This window comes from Thalassophryne amazonica, chromosome 8, assembly GCF_902500255.1.
Source record: "Thalassophryne amazonica chromosome 8, fThaAma1.1, whole genome shotgun sequence".
Taxonomy (NCBI): domain Eukaryota; kingdom Metazoa; phylum Chordata; class Actinopteri; order Batrachoidiformes; family Batrachoididae; genus Thalassophryne; species Thalassophryne amazonica.
The window spans coordinates 11996409-12016138 of record NC_047110.1 but is presented as its reverse complement, the minus strand read 5'-3'; the positions used below and the strand labels follow the sequence as shown (position 1 = coordinate 12016138).

At 41.8% G+C, this 19730-nt stretch overlaps 1 long non-coding RNA gene across 1 annotated transcript; it reads left to right on the top strand.

Annotated features, from left to right (window-relative positions):
- Positions 1 to 5644: 5644 nt before the first annotated feature.
- On the top strand, positions 5645 to 19275 carry LOC117515025. Its single transcript, XR_004562000.1, has 3 exons — positions 5645 to 5768; positions 9349 to 9353; positions 19266 to 19275. It is a non-coding gene; the product is annotated as an uncharacterized LOC117515025 (long non-coding RNA).
- The last annotated feature ends 455 nt before the right edge of the window (positions 19276 to 19730 follow it).

The following is a 19730-nucleotide window of genomic DNA, read 5'->3' as shown; positions in this document are numbered from 1 at the left end:
TCAAGCTTGGCTGATGCAATCACACGTGATTCAAATCCATATAGTTTTGAAAAAATAAAAAGGTCCGTTACTTTTGGACAGAACCTCGGATTTCCCACTGTCTATTCTCTGCTTGAACGTTGGTATGGACAGCATGGACTGACTGGTTGAGCTTTACTCGGGAGGCTTCGTACCTCCTTTCTGTCCGGATTTCTCTTAATAGCTCTAAAAGGTGCGGGGTTTGGCCTCGCCTTTCTCTTAATATGAGTTGTAACAACATTAAGTCAGCATCAACTGCCCCTTTAAGCAGCTGATCGACTCTGGCTGTGTCCGTATTTTTGGCTGACAGGCCACCTCGTTGTATGACTTTTGGTCAGTGTACGCTCAAGCCTTCTGAGGAAGTCTGACAGCTTTTCCCCCAGGTTGTTGTCGTAGAGTCTAAAAGAGAAATACAAGTCATCACCAGACTCAGCTAGTCCAAAAGCACTTTCGAGGGCTTCTAAGCACTTACTGGTGTAATCCGGTTGTTAGTGTGACATAATGCATCATGTGATTTTCAACTTCCGGCTCCAAACAAAAAAAGGCGTGCTGTCATTAACATTGAGAACCTGCACTGAGATGATCTGATCAGGCTGCACTTTAACTGCTGCAGCACGGACAACAACATTAACATTGCAACATAAAACTCTTTGTATATTGTGCCTAAAAACTCTCCTGGATATATTAACTGGGTTTTTAGACGTCATTACTGCGTTGTTTTATTAAAAATGTCAGACGCTCAGGTTGTTTCTTCTCCGTTATTTCAATGGGAGTTGCTGTGAGCTGCGATCGCTTCCTGTTCATGTCGTGACGTTTGTACTTTAACGTCCTGTTTATTGTAATAAATAATTTTTTATTAACAAACAGACATGTATATTTTACCTGTGTATAATAAAATATGTAAAGTAAAAAGAAAAAAAACCGTTTTATTAAGTGTTCTGACCATAGAACCAGACGAATGCGGTTGTACGGAGGTGGAGGCGGAGAAGGGAGGGACGGAGTTTGCGCACAATGTAAACACAACTAACTTAAACTGCAAATCCTTAAAAGGATCAAACAGACGTAACTTTAATTGTAAACTTGGAGGTCTTTGGACCCGGAAACAGATTTATCATGTGAGGCGTTACGTCAGTGCTTAACAACCGGATATCAGGATCTGATAGGCGTATTGCTTTGATCACTTCCAGAGCTGGTCCCTTTAAACTCTCCATTATCCTTCTTCTTTTGTCTTTGTCAGAGCCATCACTTTCCTCAACCATCAGGTAAGCTTGCTTTTGCCAATGGTCAAATTGTTCCTCTCCAGCCGGAGTAGGTAAAATACCTGAGAAGACACGCAGGCGGTGATACCCTCTGCTCTCTGCAGCAGTTTGTTTGTCTTGTCTAATAGGTTAGTAACAGCACGAATGAGGGACTCTTCTGGAGAGGGGGTAGGTTGTGAATCAGCAAACAGAGCTTGTACATCATTCATGGTTTTTCCCTCTGCCTGTAAGAGAGCGATCAGTTTAAGGTTAAAGTCATCCTGAAGACTGGACTTATCAAATGCAGTGATAATTGGCCAGGCTGCCAAGGCTTCTGGTGCTGCCACTTCTGGTGGGACACGTTTTGCAGAGATTGTCTCTCGGCATTCACAAAGCAGTTACCACACACACCACACACACTCACACACCAGCTTATTTAGTTATCAAAACCTTATAGTTGCAGGCCTGAGTGATGCTTGGGAGCGGCGAAGCCCAGAACTTAATGGCCGCCTCATTCTCGGAGCAAAACTCTTGTCCAAGTTCAGGTAAGAGGAAGAAACCAAACCGTGTCCTAAGATGGTGATGCTGCCACCCGTCTGCTGGTTCAGGCTTAAGCTCCAGTGAGTGATCTCCAGGAAAAGATACCATCCAAAGGCACACTTTTAGGACTTCACAAATGACTAGTCGTCATCTCCAAGGCGGAATGATGAACAGGTAGTCTCTGTAGCCAGCTGAGTTAGCTGAACTAACTCTCATCCAATGCATTTACTTAGCCAGCAAATGCTAAATGTCCATACGCTAAACCACTTTAAAATAACACAGACACCTTACTGCAGGACAAACTTCGAGTTGAAAAGTCCTCAGGTAGTCCAAAAGCATTAACAAGTGTCCATTAACGACCACTGAGTTAACGATTAGGAAACTTAGTTAATTACTCGAAGAGCAGCGCACATGTTAACTTCAAAGTGCGTTCCTGGTGGTACATCAAAGCATCTCCCTCCCAGCTTTTTCACTCACGTCAAGCTACTACAACAACACACTGACAGCGGTGGTATACAGGACACAGCACTTCCTTTCGCTCTTCACATAAAACAGAAATAAGATACATCAGAAGCATTTTATACTTTACTTGTTTTTAACTAATACCAGGTAGTTTTAACAGTTCTCATTCCTTTAAAACATAAATGAAATACCCATATTTATGTAATATATTTAACAATTCAAACTTTTTAACCCTCTTTAACTAACAAATCTCATGAACTCAATATATTTGTCCGGGTTACATAAGGAAATACTGACAGTGAATAATAACACTAAAATAAACAATGCCACCATGTCATTAATGCACAATCCTACTACCTATCCCAGGAACCATTATTTAAGACTCTAATTGACGTGGGCACAAATTAGTTTTAAAGCAATTCAATTTGCACTGAGGGATTCTGTATCGCCTACCAGACGGTAGGAGTTCATACTCAGGATAGAGCATGTGGGAAGGATCTGACAAAGCTCGCTGTGCTTGTTTGAGAACAGACTGTTCATACATGGACTGCAGGGAAGAGTTTCCCGTCCTCCCTACAACTTTCATAGCAGTCTTCACCAGACAAGCAAGCTTAGAGTTTAACTGGACAGAGAGATTACCGTACCAAGATGACATCCCATACCGGATAATGCTTTCCAAAACAGCCTGATAAAACAGAAACAAGATGTTCTGATCAACCCCAAACACCCTGAATCTGCGCAGGAAATATAACCTCTGCTGTAAACGACAGCATAAGTTATTGACATGTGTTTCCCAGCTGAACTGGTTATCTAAGTAAATGCCTAGATACCTGTAAAAGCTGACCTGATTGACTTCTTCATCATGGATTACCAGAGGGGTATGATCACCAATAGAACGAGGGTCAATTATCATCTCCTTAGTTTTCTTTACATTTATGGTAAGAAAATTAGCATCGCACCAGTGGACAAAAGACTGCACCTCCTTAAAGTACAGTGATGGATCTGAGTCTTTATGAAGCAGACTGAGGATGGCAGTATCATCAGAAAACTTAAAAAAACATGATTTCCCTGAAAGTGGCTAAGCAATTTAGTATAGAGCAGGGCTATTCAACTGGCGGTCCGCGGGCCAGAACCGGCCCTTTAATAAGTTTGGACAATTTACCCATAAATATTAATAATAAACAATCAAAAGGCCGCTACAAAGCGCATTCGCCAATTTCAGCATTTTTGCCGACCATTTTGTGGCGCTTTGCGGCACGTTGAATCCTTTACGGCATGTCAGCACTGTTTCCAAACAGCCCCACTCACGTGAAGGCATTGCAGGCTCTCGAACAGTTGGTGGCGGTAATGTATCATAATGGTTTGCAAACGCCAGTAACTTGAACTGAAGAACAAGACAAACCGGGCGCATTCAAAGGAGTAAGAACGTAAAGTTGACAACGAAAATAGAAGATTTAATGATGACTGGCCTGTAAATATGTGCACGTAGAAAATGTCTGAAGGCAATCCTATGTTCCTGCTGTGTTCTGACTGTGCTCGGTGAATAAGGAATATAACGTGCGGAGGCACTTCATTACGACTCACTCCCATTTTGACAATGAATATCCACTGGTTCTGATGCTCGTCAAATAAAATAAAAGGACTTAATATGAACTACAAGTGAAGTACCCCATTGTAAACAGGGGACAAAGCGTGTCTTGAGACCCGCCCCCCGGTTAAGGCTGGGTTTCAACTGTTTTACAAAGAATGCTTCCTTGACACCTCTCTCAAACCATTTCTTCTCTCTGGCTAAGATTTTAACTTTTAACTTTTTTAACTTCCTAACCCTAAAGGGACGCTTTGTCCCCTGTTTACAATGGGGTACTCAGGTCAAAGCAGTTTCAGTCTTTTGTTCATGGTAATGAGTCATTCACGTAATCAGGAGAGTCGTCAAGGGAGCCATCAGGGGAGGCTTCCATCCCATCATTAGGAGAGTGCTAACTAGAGCACAATAGGTGCTAATTAGAGCTATTGTTTAGTCACTAGCCTATAGCAGTCGGCCTCATCGGTAGGAGGGGTCTGGTTAGGTTAAAAACTCCAGCTTTTGTTGGCTTCTGGTTTATTCTTCTCTACAAGAGTCAAGACAGAAGTCAGACTACCACAGCAAGAATTTTAGCTGAGGAAGCTTCTGTGATTTGAAGTGAAACGTCCTCACGTCAAGCAACCCAGTCCAGTCAAAGATTCAAGCTTCTCTACTATTTGTCGCAAATGTACATCAGAGAGTAATAGTACAGGTCACAAGAATGTCCGGCCCACAGATCATAGTATTCTGACAAATTTGGCCCTCAGAAAAATATAGTTTAATAGCCCTGGTATAGAGAGTAAAAATGACAGGCGAACTGACACAGCCCTGAGGTACATGCACTGAGGTGCAGCTTTATGTGTTCCAAAGGTGATATGTGTTTTATTTTTTACCATGTCGAGAGCCCACCAACACATGTGCATCATGGTGGCGTGTTGAGAGGTGATGTTCTTCATGGCACAGTATGTGTTTTCCAGCTGTGAGTAGGGATGACACAGCGGTCAGGTGCAGCTGTGACTGCATGGTCATTGCTGTGCACACTGATATGTGGTTGGGGTGATCCAAAGGTGATCTGGTATTTTTTTATGCCTCTTTAGTTACTGCAGCTCTACACATCACCCTTATTCTTAAAAATCAGTACTATTTCATTTCTTTTCCACTCCTCAGATAGCTCCTCATTTTCCAAGATTTTCTTTAACAGTGGTTAAAACTCCACTATCATCAGCAATGTTTCATCTACACCAGCTGTCTTTTCATTTCTTTTCCACTCCTCAGATAGCTCCTCATTTTCCAAGATTTTCTTTAACAGTGGTTAAAACTCCACTATCATCAGCAATGTTTCATCTACACCAGCTGTCTTTCCATTCTTCATCCACTCCATATCTATCCTCACTTCATCCTTACTAATCTGTGACACGTTCCGAATCAGTCTCAACATCATCCAGCCTTCACTCCCTCTCTTTCTTCATTCATCATCCTCCTCAAAGTACTCCCTTCACCTTCTTAACACACTCTCCTAACTGTGCTGTGCTTTAAACTGTCTCTGAATTGGTCTAACAGTAGACATTGTGGACTCAGGGGCTCACATAAATCGCAGGGATGCCTGCCTCCTATAGGACCAGAGGAGTGTGTGTTTACAGGACATCCAGAAAGTATTCACAGAGCTTTACTTTTTCCATATTTTGTTATGCTACAGCCTTATTCCAAAATGGAGTAAATTAATTTTTTTCCCCAAAAATTCTACAAACAACACCACATAATGACAACATGAATTTTTTTTAAATTTTTGCAAATATATATATATATATATATATAAAAAAAAACTAAGACATTGCACATACATAAGCATTCGCAACCTTTGCTCAGTACTTTGTTGATGCACCTTTGGCAGCAATTACAGCCTCAAGTCTTCTTGAATATGTTGCCACAAGCCTGGCGCACCGATCTTTGTCCATTCCTCTTTGCAGCACCTCTCAAGCTCCATCAGGTTGGATGGGGAGCGTCGGTGCACAGACATTTTCAGATCTCTCCAGAGATATTCAATCGGATTCAGGTCTGGACTCTGGCTGGGCCACTCAAGGACATTCATAGAGTTGTCCTGATGCCACTTGTCCTTTGGGTCATTGTCCTGCTGGAAGATGAACCGTTGCCCCAGTCTGAGGTTAAGAGCAGTCTGGAGCAGGTTTTCATCCAGGATGTCTCTGTACTTTGCTGCATTCATCTTTCCCTCCATCCTGACTTATTTACTTACTTATTCTTATAAATGAAAAAAAAAAACATAAATTGAGGAGGTAGTTCTCAAAATCTAAGTGACTGTGCAAAAAGGAGACAAGTGAGAAAAGTAACCAAGACACCAAGACAACCCAGAAGAAGTTATCGGCTTCTGTGGCTGTGATTGAAGAAGTGCAGGTTTTGCACGGTGCACAACATATGGCAAACTTTCCCAATTACATCAAACCTCTTGTTGCTCCTCAGTAACCCGGCTTCCCGTATCGGGTCAGAGGAAAAAGTACACATTGTAGTTTACTCCCTCTGGAGTCATTTTTACTGTTTTCTCTCTGAAATGAGCAGCTGAAGACAATCCATGGCGTGGCTGTGTGCCACACCATCGCTCCTCCGCGTCCCTCCGTGATAACAATACACGGAAGCAGCCAGCGGAGGCTAATTTAGGTAACATGAGAGCACTCTTTGGGGGATCATTTTCACATCCAGCACTCAAAAACATGTCGTCATATCCTCGCTGCTACCAGGTGTCGCATATGGGACAATGCCGCGGAGAGGATGAGGGCGTGAGCTGCATTACCGGACTCACCGACAGATTTACACATTTCATCTGAAGCCCCATTAGCAGCATGACATTCCACTGACAGGCGAGGAAATCCATCCTCCCAGCTCCCGTCCAAACATTTGCAACACGTTCCGTCGTCTGTGCTGCACCAAACAGCCACATGGGCCTTTACAAATGTCTGAGTGCTGACATTTGCTAACCACCACTTCCATAAGTTTATTTTTTTGTGTAGCACAATTCAAATGTGTTTGTGGGAACACATATGAGGCTTCATGAATTCACAATGTGTGTGTGTGTGTGTGCATGAGGGCGGTGACAGCTACTGGAAAGAATTTCATGCGATGGTAGGGTTTCCCTGTCAGGCTTTTGAAAAATGTTCCTGCTTCCTACGGAATTCCCTCACATGTGGTGTGAAACAATAGTGCAGCAGTGTTGTAGATTTTTCCTACAAAAACACTCATCACATTTCTCAACGATTCAGGTTCAGAGGCCGGAACAATATTGACTTCTTATGTAATGAATGACACTAATTATGGTCGTAAAGGGAAAACATGAAATCATGAACTATTTCTTTTTCCGGTCGTAGTTGAGTAAAGTGATTTATCTGTTGTCAGCTTGTGCCAGAACAAATGTGTCTGCTTTCTGTCTCATGCAGTAAAACATTCTATTGTGCTTTGAACAAAATATGCTGAAAGACCTCTGAAGACATCCACCTTATGTATGTATTAGTACATCTGTCTGTGTTTTACATCAATCCGTCCATCCAATTTGTCATCCAGTTCAGTCATGGGACGGGGGGGGGGGGGGGGGGGGGGGGGGGTATGTCCACTGGGCAAGAAGTGCTCAATCAACATATTTTCAGGCCACATATCACATGATATGAAGAGCGAAGCACAATTCACTTAAAATGTTGACAAATGTGCATTGTATATGCAGTGCCCTTCAAATGTATTGGAACACTTGATATTTTAATTTGTTTATGCTGTTTCAAATACAAAAAATAAAAATTTCTAAAATTATTTTCCTTAAACTCAATCTGAAAGAAAATCTCTACAACTTATTATAAATTAATTAAAATATAAAAGCCAAGATGATAGGTTGCATAAGTAATGGAACTCCTTGGTAGAAAACATGTAAAAAAAAATCTGACTTATTACCAGTTTTCTTCAGATAAGTCAGGGGATGGATACATTAACATTTCTAAGTCACTGAATATGTCCTTGACTTCATTTAGATCAGTTATGAAGAAATACTAAAAGTATGGCACTCTATGGTAAATCTGTGTGGAGTTGCTTTTCTGACTGTGGTTGGAGAAATGTACGTTTGCATTTTTTATACTTCAGCCGGATTTGGATCCACGGGTTTACTACCAGATCCAGCACCCCTGGATCCATTGTAGCAGATCCACATTGTGCCAAAGTACTTTCCTTTGGCCATCCTTGCTGGCAGAAGGACAATAGTTTGCACACAACATGGATCCCCAATCTTGTTAAACATATCATTCTCGAAAAGATACAGTAATTTGCTGAGGTATAAAACAACACACTCCTCATCTGGGGAGCAATATGAGCGGAGGAACCAGTTCATTGGACATGGCGGATTACCTGAGCTGGAGGTGAAGGTGATCCCTCCACCATCCCCAACTCACTGCATCCGCTCACATTGCTCCTCAGACTCTGGGTGTTTTGTCATTGTATCCCCAGTTACGCAACTTCATGATGAAGAGGTGTAGAGGGGGATTCTCTTTCACCAAAACATTAAATGTAGGCTTGCATCTCAGATGTACCTTCTGGCAAATTGTAGCTGAACTTTCAGGTGTTCCTTTTGAGAAAATCCTCCTCTGTACCACTTCATCATGAAGCTGTATAACTGGTGATATAAAATGCAAATGATGCACAATTTCTCCAATCACAGCCACAGAAGCCTATAACTTCTTTTGGGTTGTCTGGTTGTCTTGGTGGCTTTCTTCACTCTTCTTGCACAGGCACTAAGTTTTTGAGAACTGTCTACTCCACACAGATTTACCACAGAGTGTCATACTGTTTGTCTTGCGGTCCGTGACTCACGTGAGAGGTCAGTTTCCTCCTGATAACCCTCTCAACTTGGACGAATGTGTCATCATCATAACTTGCTGAATCAACGCCATCAACATCCCTGCTAGCCATTGTTTACATGGCTTTGAAACATTGGCACTCTGCTGACGCCACAGTGCATTCTGGAAAGCACAGAAGGCTTATGGGAAACGTTAAGAGACCTCAGATGTAGCACATACAGTAGTCTTCAGAATAATAGTAGTGCTATGTGACTAAAAAGATTAATCCAGGATTTGAGTATACAGTGGTCCCTCGCTATAACGCGGTTCACCTTTCGTGGCCTCGCAGTTTCGCGGATTTTTTTAGTCCAATTTTGCATGCTTTTTTTTTTTTTTTTTTTTTTTACAGCGTATTGTGTTCTGCGTCCTCATCAAGCAGGTTGGTCGCAGCACCGCGAAGGAAGAGTACGCACATTGTGTTCTGTGTGTCTGTTTATAAATCAAATCAAATCAATTTTATTTATATAGCACCAAATCACAACAAACAGTTGCCCCAAGGCGCTTTATATTGTAAGGCAAAAGCCATACAATAATTACAGAAAAACCCCAACGGTCAAACGACCCCCTATGAGCAAGCACTTGGCGACAGTGGGAAGGAAAAACTCCCTTTTAACAGGAAGAAACCTCCAGCAGAACCAGGCTGAGGGAGGGGCAGTCTTCTGCTGGGACTGGTTGGGGCTGAGGGAGAGAACCAGGAAAAAGACATGCTGTGGAGGGGAGCAGAGATCAATCACTAATGATTAAATGCAGAGTGGTGAATACAGAGCAAAAAGAGAAAGAAACACTCAGTGCATCATGGGAACCCCCCAGCAGTCTAAGTCTATAGCAGCATAACTAAGGGATGGTTCAGGTTCACCTGATCCAGCCCTAACTATAAGCTTTAGCAAAAAGGAAAGTTTTAAGCTTAATCTTAAAAGTAGAGAGGGTGTCTGTCTCCCTAATCCGAATTGGGAGCTGGTTCCACAGGAGAGGAGCCTGAAAGCTGAACGCTCTGCCTCCCATTCTACTCTTACAAACCCTAGGAACTACAAGTAAGCCTGCAGTCTGAGAGCGAAGCGCTCTATTGGGGTGATATAGTACTAAGAGGTCCCTAAGATAAGATGGGACCTGATTATTCAAAACCTTATAAGTAAGAAGAAGAATTTTAAATTCTATTCTGGAATTAACAGGAAGCCAATGAAGAGAGGCCAATATGGGTGAAATATGCTACAGGGACTAGAAGGAGAGAGCCTCGTAGGTTGATGGTTAAAATTAAATTTGTTAGTTCTAAAAGCCATCATAATTATTTATAGGAAAACGTTCGATTTTTATTTCTCAAAAAAATGTTTGGGCCTGGAAACAGGTTGGTCTTATTTTTCGAGTAAGGTTTGAACTTTGAGTGTTTACACACGAGAGAAAAGTGAGAAAATGTTAATGCCTGTTTGAGAAAAATGTATAAAGTTTGTAGTGAGGGGTTTTACAGCCTTAAAACATCTATAATAATTGTAAAAAATAACGCTGACTACTTCGCGGATTTCACCTATTGCTGGCTATTTTTAGAATGTAACTCCCGCGATAAACGAGGGACCACTGTATTTCTTATTGTTACATAAGAAACAGGGTACAGTATATTCAGTAGATTCTCACAAATCCAACAAGACCAAGCATTCATGATATGCACACTCTTAAGGCTATGAAATTGGTCTATAAGTAAAAAAAGTAGAAACGGGGGTGTTCACAATAATAGTAGTGTGGCATTCAGTCAGTGAGTTCATCAATTTTGTGGAACAAACAGGTGTGAATCAGGTGTCCCCTATTTAAGGATGAAGCCAGCACCTGTTGAACATGCTTTTCTCTTTGAAAGCCTGAGGAAAATGGGACGTTCAAGACATTGTTCAGAAGAACAGCGTAGTTTGATTAACAAGTTGATTGGAGAGGGGAAAACTTATACGCAGGTGCAAAAAATTATAGGCTGTTCATCTACAGTGATCTCCAATCCTTTAAAATGGACAAAAAACCAGAGACACATGGAAGAAAATGGAAAACAACCATCAAAATGGATAGAAGAATAACCAGAATGGCAAAGGGTCACCCATAGATCAGCTCCAGGATGATGAAAGACAGTCTGGAGTTAACTGTAAGTGCTGTGACAGTTAGAAGACGCCTGTGTGAAGCTAATTTATTTGCAAGAATCCCCCGCAAAGTCCCTCTGTTAAATAAAAGATGTGCAGAAGAGGTTACAATTTGCCAAAGAACACATCAACTGGCCTAAAGAGAAATGAAGGAATATTTTGTGGACTGATGAGAGTAAAGTTGTTCTTTTTGGGTCCAAGGGCCGCAGACAGTTTGTGAGACGACCCCCAAACTCTGAATTCAAGCCACAGTTCACAGTGAAGACAGTGAAGCATGGTGGTGCAAGCATCATGATATGGGCATGTTTCTCCTACTATGGTGTTGGGCCTATATATCGCATACCAGGTATCATGGATCAGTTTGGATATGTCAAAATACTTGAAGAGGACATGTTGCCTTATGCTGAAGAGGACATGCCCTTGAAATGGGTGTTTCAACAAGACAATGACCCAAAGCACACTAGTAAACGAGCAAAATCTTGGTTCCAAACCAACAAAATTAATGCCTTGCAGATGTGAAGAAATCATGAAAAACTGTGGTTATACAACTAAATACTAGTTTAGTGATTCACAGGATTGCTGAAAAAGCAGTTTGAACATAATAGTTTTGAGTTTGTAGCGTCAACAGGAGATGCTACTATTATTGTGAACACCCCCTTTTTCTACTAATAGCCCAATTTCATAGCCTTAAGAGTGTGCATATCATGAATGCTTGGTCTTGTTGGATTTGTGAGAATCTACTGAATCTACTGTACCCTGTTTCCCATGTAACAATAAGAAATATACTCAAAACCTGGATTAATCTTTTTAGTCACATAGCACTACTATTATTCTGAACATTACTGTAGAATCTGCTGGAGCAATACTGCCAGTTTGTGGCTCAAAGCACCAACATCCAAATTTTTTCTGGTTCTTCCTTTAGCTTCTGGTATTTCTTGATCTTCTCATGCTCTTTATGATGCTGCTTTCACTTGAATTTCCACACCTGCGACAACTGTACTTTTCTGCTCTTTGTCAATGATCTGCTTTCATCCTGAGGTATGTTGGGAAAAGGTTGTGGTACAAAGGTGAAACACTAAGCTGGTTTGTTTAACCACAGTCACAAGTCAGAAGATTGTAACATGCAGTCTGCTTGTAAAACATGGAGCCTTGGATCCAAAGCTGGGCTGGGAAATAGAGCTAAAAATATTACAGTGGTGAAAACTGTAACTTTGTAACCTGTTTTTGTTGCTAATGTTCTTTTTATGAAATGCGGGATGAGTGCTCATGCTTTTTCCCCACAAACAAGGTGACTTTCAACCTTCTTGGATCAGCAGAGCAACATGGCGATGTAGAAAACTGTTCCTCCTCAGCAGCAAGCCAATGTGCTGTTCTGAGCGTCTGTAAGTGCAAAACGCAGTGTCATGCACATCAGGTGTGGACGACTTTTTTTTGGAAGATGTTTTTTGTTTGTTTTTAAATTTTTACTGATCCCTAGAAGTGTCATCGCAAAATGTTTTCATTTTGCTAACGTGCACTCGTTTCACTGAATTGTGCTCTTGTTTTACTATATTGTGTGCTCATTTTACTAAATTATGTGCTCAAATTACTAAATTGTGTTCTCGTTTTACTGTACTGTGCACATATTTTACAAAATTGTGCTCTCATTTTAAGCATTGTAAAATAAGCACACAATTTAGTAAAACAAGGGCACAATTTCTAAAACGAGTGCACGATTCAGTAAAACAGGGGCATGATTTATTAAACCGATGGAACAATTTAGTATAATGAGAGCAGAATTTAGTGAACATGGTTACAGAACATTGTGTGCACAATCTACTTAATCATGGCCACAATTTGTAAAACGTGCACTCAGTATTGCCTTGACACATGTAAACATGAGCACATTATATAGTATATTCAAGATCTTGATCTACTAACTGCAGGTGACCCTGCTACAAAGAGTAGAAGTCTGCTATAAACCATCACGCTAACCCTATTGAAGAAAACTAAACGGCTTTAAATAAGTGCCTACGGTTATCGTCACTTACCAATATAAACTGTAATGTGTATAACTGTAATGACAACAATGTGTTCACATTTAATTAATTCAAGGGTTCAATTAAAGGAAAATGTGCTCACAAATTATCACGGCCACACTTTAAGTGACCTCTCCCGGGTTCCGTAAATTGTGATTATTTTAATGATTGTTTAATTGCTGAGCCTGTAGCATGTTTCTTTCTTTCTTTTTTTGCAATTGTGATTGTTTTAGCAGGAGTGGTGGCCAAGTGGTTAGTGCATTTGGTTTCAGAGCAGAAGGTTCCCAGTTCAAGCCCCCCGCCACATTTCTCCATGAAATGTGGAAGGTGCATCAGGAAGGGCATCCGGCGTGAAACTTGTGCCAATTCAATATGCAGATCCACCCTGGATTTGCTGTGAAAAACAAGGGAGCAGCCGAAGGGATTTACTTAATTATGACTGCATAATTGCTGAGCCTGTAGCATGTACAATAGCGTGTAAAATAATGGTTTTAGAAACAGTCCTTGGTTTGGACTGTCAGATCTTTCAAAATGAGAAGCTAATACTTTCATGAAGCAGTCTAATCTTGTTTAGTCAACTAAACTCGACAAACTTGACAAATTTTTTGACATTAGTCATTGCACAAAAATTTTGCGTTACTCGAGTAAAGTTTTTAGCCTTGTACAGAGGAGGCTAATCTTATTTTAGATGACAAAACATAAGTGTCTTACCTCAATAAATGGCGGCTATCATGTACCACCTCTTGCTGGAACACTCAAATACACCCCTACGTCGCTAGTATTCCTCCAGAAGGAGAGTTGCCTCCGCTTTTGGCCATGCTTGTAGCAGGCAACCACTGTCATGATGTGCTTGTGACTGTTCTCACATTAGCCACCAGGCGTTGCTGTTACGCTGAGCAGCATTGTGTGCACAAAAAGGCATTGAAGTGTAGAAGAAGAAGAAGTGCTAGGCTAAGAGCTAAACACGTCATTCTGCAGTTTGTACGTGTCCATAAATGCCAATTAAGCCAGTTAACGAAAAAAAGGCTGGACAGTTCATGACAACGACCAACTTGGAAGTAAACAAAATGGTCGCGCATTGGGGGCTTTTCTTGGCAACGGCACGCGCAAGGCCATTATGCCCATGAAAATCGTCGACTAACATAAGACAGCTAATCTAAAAGTTTAGCCATCGACTAATGTAAGACGGCTAATCTACAAGTTTAGCTGTTGATGTGAAACTGTGATTAGACGGATAATGTTGGGTGACTAAACATAGTTGACTAAGTAAGTTTAATAGACTAAAAGATTAGACTGCTTTATGAAACCGGGCCCTGTACCATTTTCTCCAAACTCATGCAGAACCTAACATTTCTCCACCTCTGTGTTCCTGCTTTTCACACTAATGTGTGTTTTTGGATCAGAACCGGTAATGGTGTCCCAGAACACTTTCCATCAAAACTTTTCCAGCACCAAAGCCACAGCAGTGGCAATTTAGCAGGGAAAGAGCCCGTCATTTCTCAGTTATGTAACGCGCATTGTTATGGAAACATGCCACCAACAGATTACCAGTTGAGGAAAAAGAGGGGACGCCAGTGTTGAGAGAAAAAAACAAGGCTTGGCGGGAGTATTTGTGGCTGGGAGGAGGTATGTCATCCACAGACTATACTGGCCTCTGCGCTGTGGTTTTACAGTCAGGAACTGTGTGTGTGCACATGTGCATGTACAGTCAGTCTGTGAAAGTATGAGCAGAACTGTGATTTCATTCTGTGTATGAGCCTTTACGGTGGATTGGGTGCAGTTGTTGTGGATAAACTCAGGACTGACGACAAGATGATTCATCAGCATCTGGTGTGACACAGCTGGTTGCTATGACGGTGTGGTGAGGGTGTGTGATGTAGACCGGAGATATGCAGTGGGATGTGTTTAAGAGAAGTCCATTGTATGACAAGAGTTCCTGTGGCACTGACAGCAGAAACAAATCTGTGCAACTGTACACTTAAAAAATGGTTGTTTTTACAGGGTGGGGGACTGTCAATGAAAAATACAATAAAAAATATGTATTTTTTTTTTTTTTTTTTTACAGTATAAAGCCAGTTATTTGGAAAAATTCTAAATGAAGAATGTTGTTAAGGCAGTTTTGAAGCGGGAGTGGTCTGTTTGAGAAGCAAGCATACATAACAACAACGAACTGCAGAATCTGATCTTATTACGATTTAGCCTACTCAAGTCTAAAGATATATGATTTTTTTCAAAACTCTTCATATTAAAGTACTTTGAATGAATACAGTAAAAATACGTTAATATGGCAGTATGATACACAAGTCATTATATTTTTTGAGTAGTTCCTATTGTGTGACAGCACAGATTCAAGGCTGCCTGAACTCTTTATGGTGCGTTTACACATAACGACGACAAGTCACGAATGCCACGAAGTATACATTCTTGGCCGCTGATCACTAATGTGATGATTCGGGGCAGAGGCGTCAGGTGTCCTCAGGAACTGCTGCAACCTGTTATGATTAATGGCACGTGTTGCTGGAGAATTATTACGCACGGTCAACAATAAGTTTCCGCGTTGTTGCACGCTGTTGCACGCTATTGCGTGCTATCACGTGTAAGTTCTGTCACGTTGTGTCGTTAACTTTTGTCACGATGTGAATGAGGCGAATTGTATCCACACACACCCCCAAATTCATCCATCAGCTGTTGAACAATTCACATCGCTCCAGTTTGCTCCACAGCAGAAGAACTTTGAGACTGCATGCTTAGTTGGGCTCTGTGCCACGGAGGGGCGCAGAGAGGAGGAGGAAGATGTGTGGCTCCTCGCAGCTCTCATCTCGCTCATTTTCCAAAACATCAGGCACATGCAGCAAGTGGAACACCTGCAGGAGAGCACTGAGGAGCATCAGAACGAAACTTTTAGCCGACTTGGCGTCACTGTCCTTCAGTTACTGCAGCAATGAAAGTGAATGCGGTGCAGCAGGGTTTAATTGTGCACACGTCAGAGAAGAACGCTGTCACGCTCTATTAAAGATCATCACTAATCAAGACGGATCAACACGCTCAGTTGTGACCTTCACGACATGAGGCGAAATGAGGGTGGTGCGTGACATTCGTGGAAGATTTTTTTCACAGCCAAAAACATGTTCCACAAAAATCACGAATATCACACACTATTAAGAAACCTATTCAGATGTGTTAAGTCATGTTAAGAATGTCAGGAATGTGCCAAAAATGACGCAAATATGACATTCGTAATGCATCTTGCCTATGTGTAAACGCATTACACAGCTGGATCTGTGTTAGAAAAAAACGATCAACATGTGGATCCCATGCCAAACCTCCTGTGGTGGCTCTTAGCAGAATGGGGGCAGCACAACACAACCTCATTGAATGGGATTCAGTTGATAACATGTGCATTTAAATTCCACAGAAAAAAATATGGTAAAAGCATGGTAATGTTAATTTAGCAAAGAAATGAAAATAAATAAATAATGCTATTGATTTACTGGTTGAAAATCTTTTTTTTGTTGTTTTTTGTAAATTACAACAGCTTTATACAGTAAAAATTTTGTACTGTAATGGTTTTTACATATTTTTTATTTTATGTTTGACAAAATTATTTTGGAAACTGACAGTTTTTTTTCCATGAAAACAACATAATTTTTTCTTTACACTACATGTTTGTCCTTGACCTGTCAGTCCCTCTTGTGTGTTGTTTGTCTGTTTTCCCTCCAGGTGGTGCGCTGCCGAGGAGCACCTGCAACTCATCATCTCATGAGCTCCTGATCAGGAGCGGGTTACTTAAACCCAAGCTTTGAGCTCAGTCTTTGTCACATTCTTCCATGACCTTGCCTACGTCAGATTATCAGCCTGCATAGCCAGATACTACTTTGAGATACCGTTACTCTGATGCTTCCATGCGTCCTGTCTTCTGAGAGACTCCCTGAGATGCCCCTGTGTGATGTCTGACTTTCCCACAGCTCTTCTCGAAGGTAACCTGGCACCGCTATTTTCTGTAACAGAGCTCTTTGACCTTTGGTGGTTCCAGACGCCTTCCTGCACAGCTTCCATGCTGGAACATCTCTTGACTTCCACGCCTCTACCTGCACGACATCACTTTGGACTCGCAGCTGTGCCGCTGCGCCTCAGCACTCCTTGCCTCAGAGCATGCTGCTCTGCTCTGTACAGCTAAGTTCCTGTCATCTAAGTTTGTCAGATTCCATCTCTCCTTCAGCTCCTGTCTGTGACTTTGTCTGTTTATTCACAAGAACTGTATGCAGAAATACTAAGAACTTCCAAGTCATTTCTGAAGCCAAGTTCTAGCTAAACTGAACTGCGTCATAAGTAGGGATGTCCCGATCAGGTTTTTTTGGCCCCGATCCGATTCCGAGTCATCTGATTTTGAGTATCTGCCGATTCCGCGTCCGGATCTGATACTTTAAAAAACTGAATGAACAATGAACAAATGCTAAATATATGATAATTTCATTTTAATCACCTTATTTTATTATTTATCACTTAAACAGTGCACTTCTCCTTGAGGTAGCATGAACAATCAAGTAATAATCTACCAGACTTAAAAAATGTACAAATTTCCATGTTATTTTATTTGTCTAAAAATAAATGTCAAAGGTTCCGTATGTTAAACAAGAAATTATCTAATCTGAAATAACAGGTGGTTTTAATTTATAGATGAAAGGTTTTTAAAGAACCATTTATTGATTTAGCTATTTTAATTACAAGTGTTCTAAACTTTTTTTAAACAGTAATCAGAAATTTTGAGGTAACAAATAACAACAAAAACATTTCCAAGGATTTTTCTTCAGATACGTGGTTTCTGCACTGATCTGTGCTTCAAATCCCCACCTGACTGGAAAATCACTAAGGGCTCTTGGGCAAGGTCTTTAATCCCCTATTGCTCCCGGTGTGTAGTGAGCGCCTTGTATGGCAGCACCCTGACATTGGGGTGAATGTGAGGCATAATTGTAAAGCACTTTGAGCGTCTGATGCAGATGGAAAAGTGCTATATAAATGCAGTCCATTTACCATTTGTACAGATCAGTGGTTTCTGCCACTAGTCTTCCGTGTTTTGGCCCGACGCGTCGTTCCTATTGGACAGCGCGAAGCTACGTCACAGCTCAGAGAGTCGAAAGTTCAAAAGTCAACTTGAAAAGTAAAAGGAAAAAAAACAACAACTTACATTTGTGTCCTGACAGTCCTCAGTGTCCCTCTGATGCTTTATCAGTGTTCAACAAGTTCAGAGCAGCGCAGTGAACATGAATGAAGACGAAGGTTCTTTAAGACGTGCTCCTAAATGTGATGAGTGCGCACGTCGCTCGTGCACACACCATCTCTCGCTCCGTTTTGCAGACAAACGATCACAGGACAATTTGTTTTTTTCTTTTTGTTAATCAGATGACAGATTGTCGTCCTGAGGACTTGGTCAGCACCGGGTCCTGCTGTGCACGGAGGGATGACTGAGCAAGAGTTTTGGTGGGAAAGTGTCCATCATCCTCTTGTCATTCCATTGAGGCGTCAGGCTGAGCGCGTAAACACACAAACAGCAGTTCTGCAAAAGGAACTTTGCGTGCGTAACTCCCCCCACCTCTGTCCGGTGGAACTTATGTTTTTTCTTATGTTCAATTAAAAAAAAAGAGATTGGGTTGAACTTTAACCGCGTCAGCCTGCCGATAAGTGGCAATGCGCGCTCCCGTCAGAAGCGTCACGTCAAAAGCCGAGCTAAAGCGACGCTTCTGACGCCTCTAAAAAGCAACGTGTCTCACGCCTCTGACGCTTCTGACGCGTGAAAGGCCCATGAATCTGCAATAATTAATTTAATTAGAATAATGAGCCTGAAATAGCGCAGATCAAAATAATGAGGATAAAATCTATATCGGATTCCTGATCGGGATGCAGCGTCCGATTTCATTCAAGTCTGAAACCACGTGATCAGGCCCGATTTCCGATCACGTGATTGGATTGGGACATCCCTAGTCATAAGACACGCTGCAGCTTAATTGCACTGCTGACCTCTGAACAATTCCTGAACTCTGAACATTCTGTTGTTAAAGACTTCCAGTGTTATGCGTGCATTCACTCACCTTTGTTCTCCTCATCTCAGAACGTTCCTCAGCTCTGTGTGGCCACCTGACTCCGGTTCCAGGATGGATGTGGGATATTACGTTGTTATTATGTGAAAGAGGCTGTGAAATTTCTCCCACCTTTAGGCAGAAAAGCACGTGGAAGGCCACTCACGGACTTGCAGAATAATGTCCAATAGCTGGTACATGTTCTCGCGAATAACCATACAATCCTCTATTGGCTGAGCACCGTGATCCGCTCGAAGCACTGCTCGATGCACATGTGGGCTCTGTGATCCTCTTGAAGTGCAGATAAAAACAAAACAGAACAGTAAAGCTGGAGCCCTGGCGATGTCCTCATTCTCCACACAGGTTTTGTCCAGCACGCTGTCCATCTGTGCACGGCAGGTGGTCGCCGACCAGCAGCATTAAACTTATTCCACTGCTGTCCTCAGAAAAATAATAAATAAGGAAACACAATAAATTCAGTTGATACAGCTCATCCATGGCCAGAGAGGATGCACCCAATCTGCTCACGAGCGTGCACAGCAGGTGAGCCCTGACCAGGAGCATTAAATTTAATTTCCACTTTGTCCTCAGAAAAATAAATAACAACAACAACAAAAAAAGAGGCAAACACAATAAATTCAGTCGTGTGCAGCTTGTGCGTGGCCAGACAGCACGTGTCCAACCTGCTCAAGCGCGGGCACGGTGGGTGCCGGCCTGCCTGCAGAGCTGGGTGGCTGGAGGCTGCTGGATTCATTCGTTCACTTCCAGAAGCGCTGCTTTTCTCTGATCATATGAATGGAAAAGTGTGTGCCAACCCCTCACAAGTTG